We start from the raw sequence: 8,668 nt of genomic DNA, 5'->3' as shown, positions 1-8,668 counted from the left end.
TATCTAAGTGACTATGCATAGATTATAAACAGAGAGTAGCAGCAGAGTAAAATAAGGGGTAGGGGGGGTGAAATGCAAATAGTCTGGTTAGCCATTTGATTCGATGTTGAGGAGTCTTATGGCTTGGGGGGGTAGAAGTTGTTTAGAAGCCTCTTGGACCTACATTTGGTGCTCAGGTACCTCTTGCCTTGCGGTAGCAGAGAGAACAGTCTATGACTAGGGCATTCCTCTGACAGTATAGAGGTCCAGGGTGGCGGGATGCTTGGCCCCAGTGATGCACTGGGCCGTACGCACTACTCTCTGTAGTGCCTTGCGGTCTAAGGCTGAGCGGTTGCCATACCAGGCAGTGATGCAACCAGTCAGGCAGGATGCTCTCGATGGTGCAGCTGTAGAACCTTTTGAGAATCTGAGGACCCTTGCCAAATCTTTTCAGTCTCCTGAGGAGAATAGGCTTTGTCGTGCCCTCTTCACGACTGTCTTGGTGTCCTTGGACCATGTTAGGTTGTTGGTGATGTGGACACCAAGGAACTTGAAGCTCTCAACCTGCTCTACTACAGCCCCGTCGATGAGAATGGGGACATGCTCGGTCCTCCTTTTCCTGTAGTCCATAATCATTTCCTTTGGCTTGATCACGTTGAGGGAGAGGTTGTTGCCCTGGCACCTCCACCCATAGGCTGTTGTTGTCGGTGATCAGGCCTACCACTGTTGTGTCATCTGAAAACTCAATGATTGTGTTGGGGTCGTGTCTGGCCGTGCACTCATGAGTGAACGGAGAGTACAGGAGGGGACTGAGCACGCAAACCTTAGAGGCCCCCGTGTTGAGGATCAGCGTGGCAGATGTGTTGTTACCTACCCTTACCACCTGGGGACGGCCCTACAGGAAGTCCAGGATCTCGGAAGTTTACAAACACAGTAGCCAAATACATTTAAATTAAGTTTTTCACAATTCCTGGCATTTAATTCTAGTAAAAATGCCATGTCTTAGGTCAGTTGGAATCACCACGTTATTTTAAGAATGTGAAATGTCAGAATAATAGTAGAGAGAATGATTTATTTCAGGTTTTATTTCTTTCATCACATTCCCAGTGGGTCAGAAGTTTACATACACTCAATTAGTATTTGGTAGCATTGGATTAAAATTGTTTAACTTGGGTCAAACGTTTTGGGTAGCCTTCCACAAGCATCCCAAAATAAGTTGGGTGAATTTTGGCCCATTCCTCCTAACAGAGCTCGTGTAACCGAGTCAGGTTTGTAGGCCTCCTTGCTCGCACACGCTTTTTCAGTTCTGCCCACACATTTTCTAGCTTTTCTTGACTTTGTTGTCCTTAAGCCATTTTGCCACAACTTTGGAAGTATGCTTGGGGTCATTGTCCATTTGGAAGACCCATTTGCGACCAAGCTTTAACTTCCTGACTGATGTCTTGAGATGTTGCTTCAATATATCCACATAATTTTCCATCCTCATGAAGCCATCTATTTTGAAAAGTGCATCAGACCCTCCTTCAGCAAAGCACCCCTACAACATGATGCTGCCACCCCCCGTGCTTCACGGTTGGGATGGTGTTCTTTGGCTTGCAAGTATCCCCCTTTTGCATCCAAAACATTACGATGGTCATTATGGCCAAACAGTTCTATTTTTGTTTCATCAGACCAGAGGACATTTTTCCAAAAAGTACAATATTTGTCCCCATGTGCAGTTGCAAACCGTAGTCTGGCTTTTTTAATGGGGTTTTGGAGCAGTGCCTTCTTCCTTGCTGAGCGGCCTTTAGGTTATGTCGATGTAGGACTTGTTTTACTGTGGATATAGATGCTTTTGTACCTGTTTCCTCCAGCATCCACAAGGTCCTTTGCTGTTGTTCTGGGATTGATTTGCACTTTTCGCACCAAAGTACGTTCATCTCTAAGAGACAGAACGCGTCTCCTTCCTGAGCGGTATGACGGCTGTGTGGTCCCATGGTGTTTATACATACGTACTATTGGTTGTACAAATGAATGTGGTACCTTCATGCATTTGGAAATTGCTCCCAAGGTTGAACCAGACTTGTGGAGGTCTACAATTTTTTTCTGAGGTCTTGGCTGATTTCTTTTGATTTTCTCATGATGTCAAGCGAAGAGGCACTGAGTTTGAATGTAGGCCTTTAAATACATCCACAGGTACACCTCAAATTGACTCAAATGATGTCAATTAGCCTATCAGAAGCTTCTAAAGCCATGACATCATTTTCTGGAATTTGCCAAGCTGTTTAAAGGCACAGTCAACTTAGTGAGTCAGACAGAAAGCCAGAGGGTCTGGGCGGGATCAGGATGAAGAAATCGGTCCTGCGCAGACCTCTACCGTGCACCATGACAGGGAAGCCTGTAACTTTAGAGCCGTTTATTACTGTGTCAGTGTGAAAAGTAGGGAATTAGCTAGGGAAACTGACAGATCAATAACGTTACATTGACATACTGACTAATACAACTCACATTGCACTGAAAAAACGTCAGAATATCAATCTTGAATTGTTTGGCAGATGGTTTCATCATTTGATTCAGGTCTAGTTTGATTGAGGCAAAAATAATAGCTAATGTAAGCCAACTTTTGGCCAGCTCTCTGTCTAACGCTAAGCTTGCCAAGTTAATTTACTTCTGAAACGTGTCAAAACAAAGGCTACAAAACATTTCCAAACAAACTGCTGTTAGATAGTAATAATAGCCACCACATATCACTATCTGACAGATAGTGAAATTTAGCATACGCTCTTATTCAGAGTGACTTACAGTGGTGAGTGCATACATTCTCATACTTTTTTGTATTTGTCCCCCATGGGAATCAAACCCACACCCATAGCATTGCAAGCACAATGCTCTACCACAGGGGTTCTTAAACTTTTTCAGCCTGGGACCCAAATGAGAAATTCTGTGTTTTCCTGGGACCCAAGCTTAGGAAAATATGCAACTATGCGTAAATATCGGTACATTTCATTTCCCTTATGACAAAAAAAAGAGCAAAATAGACAAAAACAAATAACATTTTATTTATTTATTTATTTATTTAACCTTTATTTAACCAGGTAGGCAAGTTGAGAACAAGTTCTCATTTACAATTGCGACCTGGCCAAGATAAAGCAAAGCAGTTCGACACATACAACGACACAGAGTTACACATGGAGTAAAACAAACATACAGTCAATAATACAGTATAAACAAGTCTATATACGATGTGAGCAAATGAGGTGAGATAAGGGAGGTAAAGGCAAAAAAAGGCCATGGTGGCAAAGTAAATACAATATAGCAAGTAAAACACTGGAATGGTAGATTTGCAGTGGAAGAATGTGCAAAGTAGAAATAAAAATAATGGGCTAAATAAATAAATAAATTAAATACAGTAGGGAAAGAGGTAGTTGTTTGGGCTAAATTATAGGTGGGCAATGTACAGGTGCAGTAATCTGTGAGCTGCTCTGACAGTTGGTGCTTAAAGCTAGTGAGGGATATAAGTGTTTCCAGTTTCAGAGATTTTTGTAGTTCGTTCCAGTCATTGGCAGCAGAGAACTGGAAGGAGAGGCGGCCAAAGAAAGAATTGGTTTTGGGGGTGACTAGAGAGATATACCTGCTGGAGCGTGTGCTACAGGTGGGAGATGCTATGGTGACCAGCGAGCTGAGATAAGGGGGACTTTACCTAGCAGGGTCTTGTAGATGACATGGAGCCAGTGGGTTTGGCGACGAGTATGAAGCGAGTGCCAGCCAACGAGAGCGTACAGGTCGCAATGGTGGGTAGTATATGGGGTTTTGGTGACAAAACGGATTGCACTGTGATAGACTGCATTCAATTGGTTGAGTAGGGTATTGGAGGCTATTTTGTAAATGACATCGCCAAAGTCGAGGATTGGTAGGATGGTCAGTTTTACAAGGGTATGTTTGGCAGCATGAGTGAAGGATGCTTTGTTGCGAAATAGGAAGCCAATTCTAGATTTAACTTTGGATTGGAGATGTTTGATATGGGTCTGGAAGGAGAGTTTACAGTCTAACCAGACACCTAAGTATTTGTAGTTGTCCACGTATTCTAAGTCAGAGCCGTCCAGAGTAGTGATGTTGGACAGGCGGGCAGGTGCAGGTAGCGATCGGTTGAAGAGCATGCATTTAGTTTTACTTGTATTTAAGAGCAATTGGAGGCCATGGAAGGAGAGTTGTATGGCATTGAAGCTTGCCTGGAGGGTTGTTAACACAGTGTCCAAAGAAGGGCCAGAAGTATACAGAATGGTGTCGTCTGCGTAGAGGTGGATCAGAGACTCACCAACAATGAAATACCCATAAATATATTTTCATGTTTATTTTTCCCCATTAAAAACACTCTTACACACCTGTTCAGGATGGAACTGTTGCTGTTAAAATACAATAAATAATTTCATTCTGAACTGTAATAAACAGATTGATCACATCACACAGATGTATTACAGAGCACACACACACACACACACACACACACACACACACACAGGCTTTCTGATCATGCAACCCTAAGTAACAGTATAGATTTAAAAAATGATCTGGCCTACTGCACATCTTACTGTATAAATGATTGTTGATAGAAAGTCTAGGTTGGAACTGTTGCTCTTAAAATACACATTGTTTTATTCTGAACTGGAATAAACTGATTGATCACCTAACACAGAACACACAGTCCTTTTTATTATTCTTTTTTTGTTCACCTTTATTTAACCAGGTAGTCCTAATGAGAGGTGTGTGGCTGGTTGAAGTTTCCAACAAGCATGTCTATTCTGGGCTCAGTTTTTAACAGTGCAACACTGAGGTCATGCTCAGCATTGGCACTCTTTCTGTACTTGAGTAACCTGAATTGCATAGTTATGTGGTGCCAAACTGGATCAGAATATCTACTGCTTTCCCAGTCAGGCAGGAGACGCTTCCTGCTGAAGATGAGCAACCAAGAACTGTGTGCGTGTTTGTCTCAAAAAGTATCTTGTAACAGCAACAGTTCCAACCTAGACTTGTTTTCAACAATAATTTGTACAATAAAATGTACAGTAGGCCTGATCATTTTTCATCTTCATCTATACTGTTTCTTAGGGTTGCTAGTTAGCTTGCTTTGGCAAATGTTATTTGTTAGATGTGTAACGTTACAAGGACAGGGATGATTTGAAAGTGAAACTCACATCTAATACTATGAGAGATAATTAGTTACTACCTTATTTCTGCTTATCACCACCTGTTACAAAATGACAATGCCTTGCTAGTTGAGTTACTTTCCCACTTTCGAAGCATGCTGCCCTGTTCTGAAAGAACTCCCTGAGTTTACCGTCATGTTGTGCCTGGCTGTTTGGTCGGGGCGTGTAGTTTTATTAATTTGCTCATTTTGAGACTCATGATTTAAGCACTTCCCCACACAACACACATTGTGAGCGCGCCTCGCTATTCCTCAAAGTTTCTATGAAAGAGACTAAACGTAATCACTATTTGCGTTTCATGACGATTGAGCTTAGTCAGAACTTGTGGCTAGCATGAGCCCATTTCATGACATCGGTGTGAGATGGCGAGCTGTGATAACAAGTCAGTGGCTTGAACGACAGCGCTGCAGCGTGTGGGTCGCGGAGTGATCTTCAACAAAACTGCAGGAAAAAAAGGATCCGGTAAACAGCGAAACACATGGGTACCTACCTCCCTCTTGCGCTGCTGCCAAACTGAGCAGAGACCGCTGATAAGCAGAGAGCGCAGTTGCACTTGGCCAAAACAATCCCAGTAATTAATGAAATAATTATACATTAACGTCGCAACCCACCATTAACAGGTCGGCGACCCATACTTTATGAAACGCTGCTCTACCAACTGAGCCACAGGATCAGCTGGCATATGATACTCCTCCGGTCTACATACACTTGAAAAAATATATATAATTTAGCACACTGCATGGGTTTGGGCTCGAAGGCTCTCACAGGGAATCTCATAACCCAAATATACGTGAGAAGGGAGAGACTATCAAAAAAACAATATAATGGATTGAGTGGACTTCCGCGCTCCATCCTACATGCGGATCGGTCATTGAGCACCAACCACTTGATCCAATTCTTCACGTACTGTGCACTACTTTTCAGTGCATTTCATCAAGGATCTCTCTGTACTTTGCTCTGTGCATCTTTCTCTCTAACCTGACTAGTCTCCCGGTCCCTGCCGCTGAAAAACACCCCCACATCATGATGCTGCCACCACCATGCTTCACCGTCGGGATGGTGCCCGGTTTCCTCCACACCTGACGATTGGCATTCAGGCCATAAAAGTTCAATCTTGGTTTCATCAGACCAGAGACTCTTGTTTCTCATGGTCTGAGAGTCTTTAGGTGCCTTTTGGCAAACTCCAAGCGGGCTGTCATGTGCCTTTTACCGAGGAGTGGCTTCTGTCTGGCCACTCTACCATAAAGGCCTGATTGGTGGAGTACTGCAGAGATATAACTCTCTACCTCTGTCAGAGTGACAATTGGATTTTTGGTCACCTCCTTGACCAAGGCCCTTCTCCCCCGATTGCTCAGTTTGGCATGGCGGCCAGCTCTCGGAAGAGTCTTGGTGGTGCCAAACTTCCATTCAAGAATGATGGAGGCCACTGTGTTCTTGGGGACCTTCAATGATGCAGACATTTTTTGGTACCCATCCCAAGATCTGTGCCTCAACACAATCCTATCTCAGAGCTTTACAGACAATTCCTTCGACCTTATGGCTTGGTTTTTGCTCTGACATGCACTGTCAACTGACAGGTCTCTGCCTTTTCAAATCATGTCCAATCAATTGAATTTACCACAGGTGGACTCCAATCAAGTTGTATAAAGGATGAAACAGTATGCACCTGAGCTCAAATTCGAGTCTCATAGCAAAGTTTTTTTTTTTTTTTTTTGCAAAAAAATTAAAAAGCAGTTTTTGCTTTTCATTATGGGGTATAAAATGTGGAAAAAGTAATGTAACAACATTGATCCAAAAGCCTTATTCCAACCAAGAAAGACTTACTAGTTTTTACAGGTTTTCACTACCACTTTACTTCTCTTATTTCCTTTTGCATTCGCTTCCAGTCAGAAAATGTTGTGAATTTAACCATGGGCCATAACTTGGAACTTAGCCAAATCCCCAAGCTCATTGACAGACATGGCTGGCAAGCTTTTGGCAATAGTGTCAGTGATGCCTCTGAATTATCATGGCTATAGTATTTAATCCTGTAGACATTTGTAGATCAACACTAGGCTAATCATCAGAGAGTGAGCCACCAGCAAAAAAGAAAAACAAACGCACAAATGTATCTTATGACATATTCAGCTTCAAATAGTATTTGATATCTGTTGGACCTCAAGGGGAATATGTGAAATCATGTGAAAACGTGTTTTTGGAGCACTTCACGGGACAACAAAAATGAGTGGTTACAATACACACACAGTGCTTTTAACACAAAGTTATTTCAACATACATATTCATCAGACTTTGACATACATTACATATGTTTAGACAGTCCTTCTTATTCAACTTTCCTCTCCCGGGATTTGAACTCACAACCTCCTGGTTCACAACATTCTTTCTGCTACACTATCACCTCTATGTCAATGGCTGATTTCACGTGTATTTCTACACTTTGGACTTCAAGAGTAAATCTCAGCTTTGTTAAAAATACATGAATGAAAAACAATTTTATATATCAAAGTGATTCAGGAGTAACATTGAAACAAAAAACCCTCAAATTGCTGAAATAAGTAAATGAAATCAATGATGTGAGAAAAGTCAGATTAACTGATAGCTGAAATAGCAGTGCAGATGACAAATGACCCACTGAGTGTAGAGCTGCATTAAATGTAATGAGTGTGGTACAACGAAAAGCTCAGCACACTTCAAATCCAGCGGTTTTGAGTTCAAATCCCAGGTGAGGATGTGGGGTAATTTTTTTTTGTAGCTGAACCGCATACTATTTACTTAAAAACCACCATGCCATTACTTTACCTATAATGGTTTGGTATGGTTTGGGACCATTGGAGGCTGCTGAGTGGAGGACGGCTTATAATAATGTCAGGAACGGAGCTAAAAGAATGGTATAAACATATGGAAACATCATCCCCAATTAAGGTGTCACCAACCTCCTGTATTTGGGACCATCTGGGACGATCACCTGACGTCCTGACAACTGGTAAAACAAATGTCTTGAGAACATCTTACAAAAAACCTAACATGGTCCTCACCATTACGGAAATAACACAGGAATTTAACCTGATCTCATGTGAAGTTAATGTGATAACGTGTGAAGTTAATGTGATAACGTGTGAAGTTAAATGTGATAACATGGGAAGTTCATGTGATAACATGTGACAACATATAAAGCAACATATGACAACATGAAACTAAGCGTGACGACATGTGAGCACGTGTGAAAACATAGAGGGAGTTCTAATAACCTGAGCTAAGGTTTTTCCCGCCTATGCCCTGTGACGTGAATGAGCAAAAGCGCTGAGGGAGGAGTACCCTTTGTTAAATGAACAGTAATCTGTTTCTTAGGCCATGTAAACAAAGCAGCATAGGGTTTTGTTTGGAGCCGAGCCTTGCCGTGGGCTTTGAACGGGGCACCGGGGTCACGCCCAGTAGGCAGCCTGGTCCCAAAACAAATGCAATCACTATTCACCCAGTTCAAACTCCTCCCACTGGAGCATCCCTGA

The sequence above is a fragment of the Oncorhynchus nerka genome, linkage group LG23, assembly GCF_034236695.1.
Source record: "Oncorhynchus nerka isolate Pitt River linkage group LG23, Oner_Uvic_2.0, whole genome shotgun sequence".
In the NCBI taxonomy this organism is placed as follows: domain Eukaryota; kingdom Metazoa; phylum Chordata; class Actinopteri; order Salmoniformes; family Salmonidae; genus Oncorhynchus; species Oncorhynchus nerka.
Note: the sequence above shows the minus strand (reverse complement) of the source record.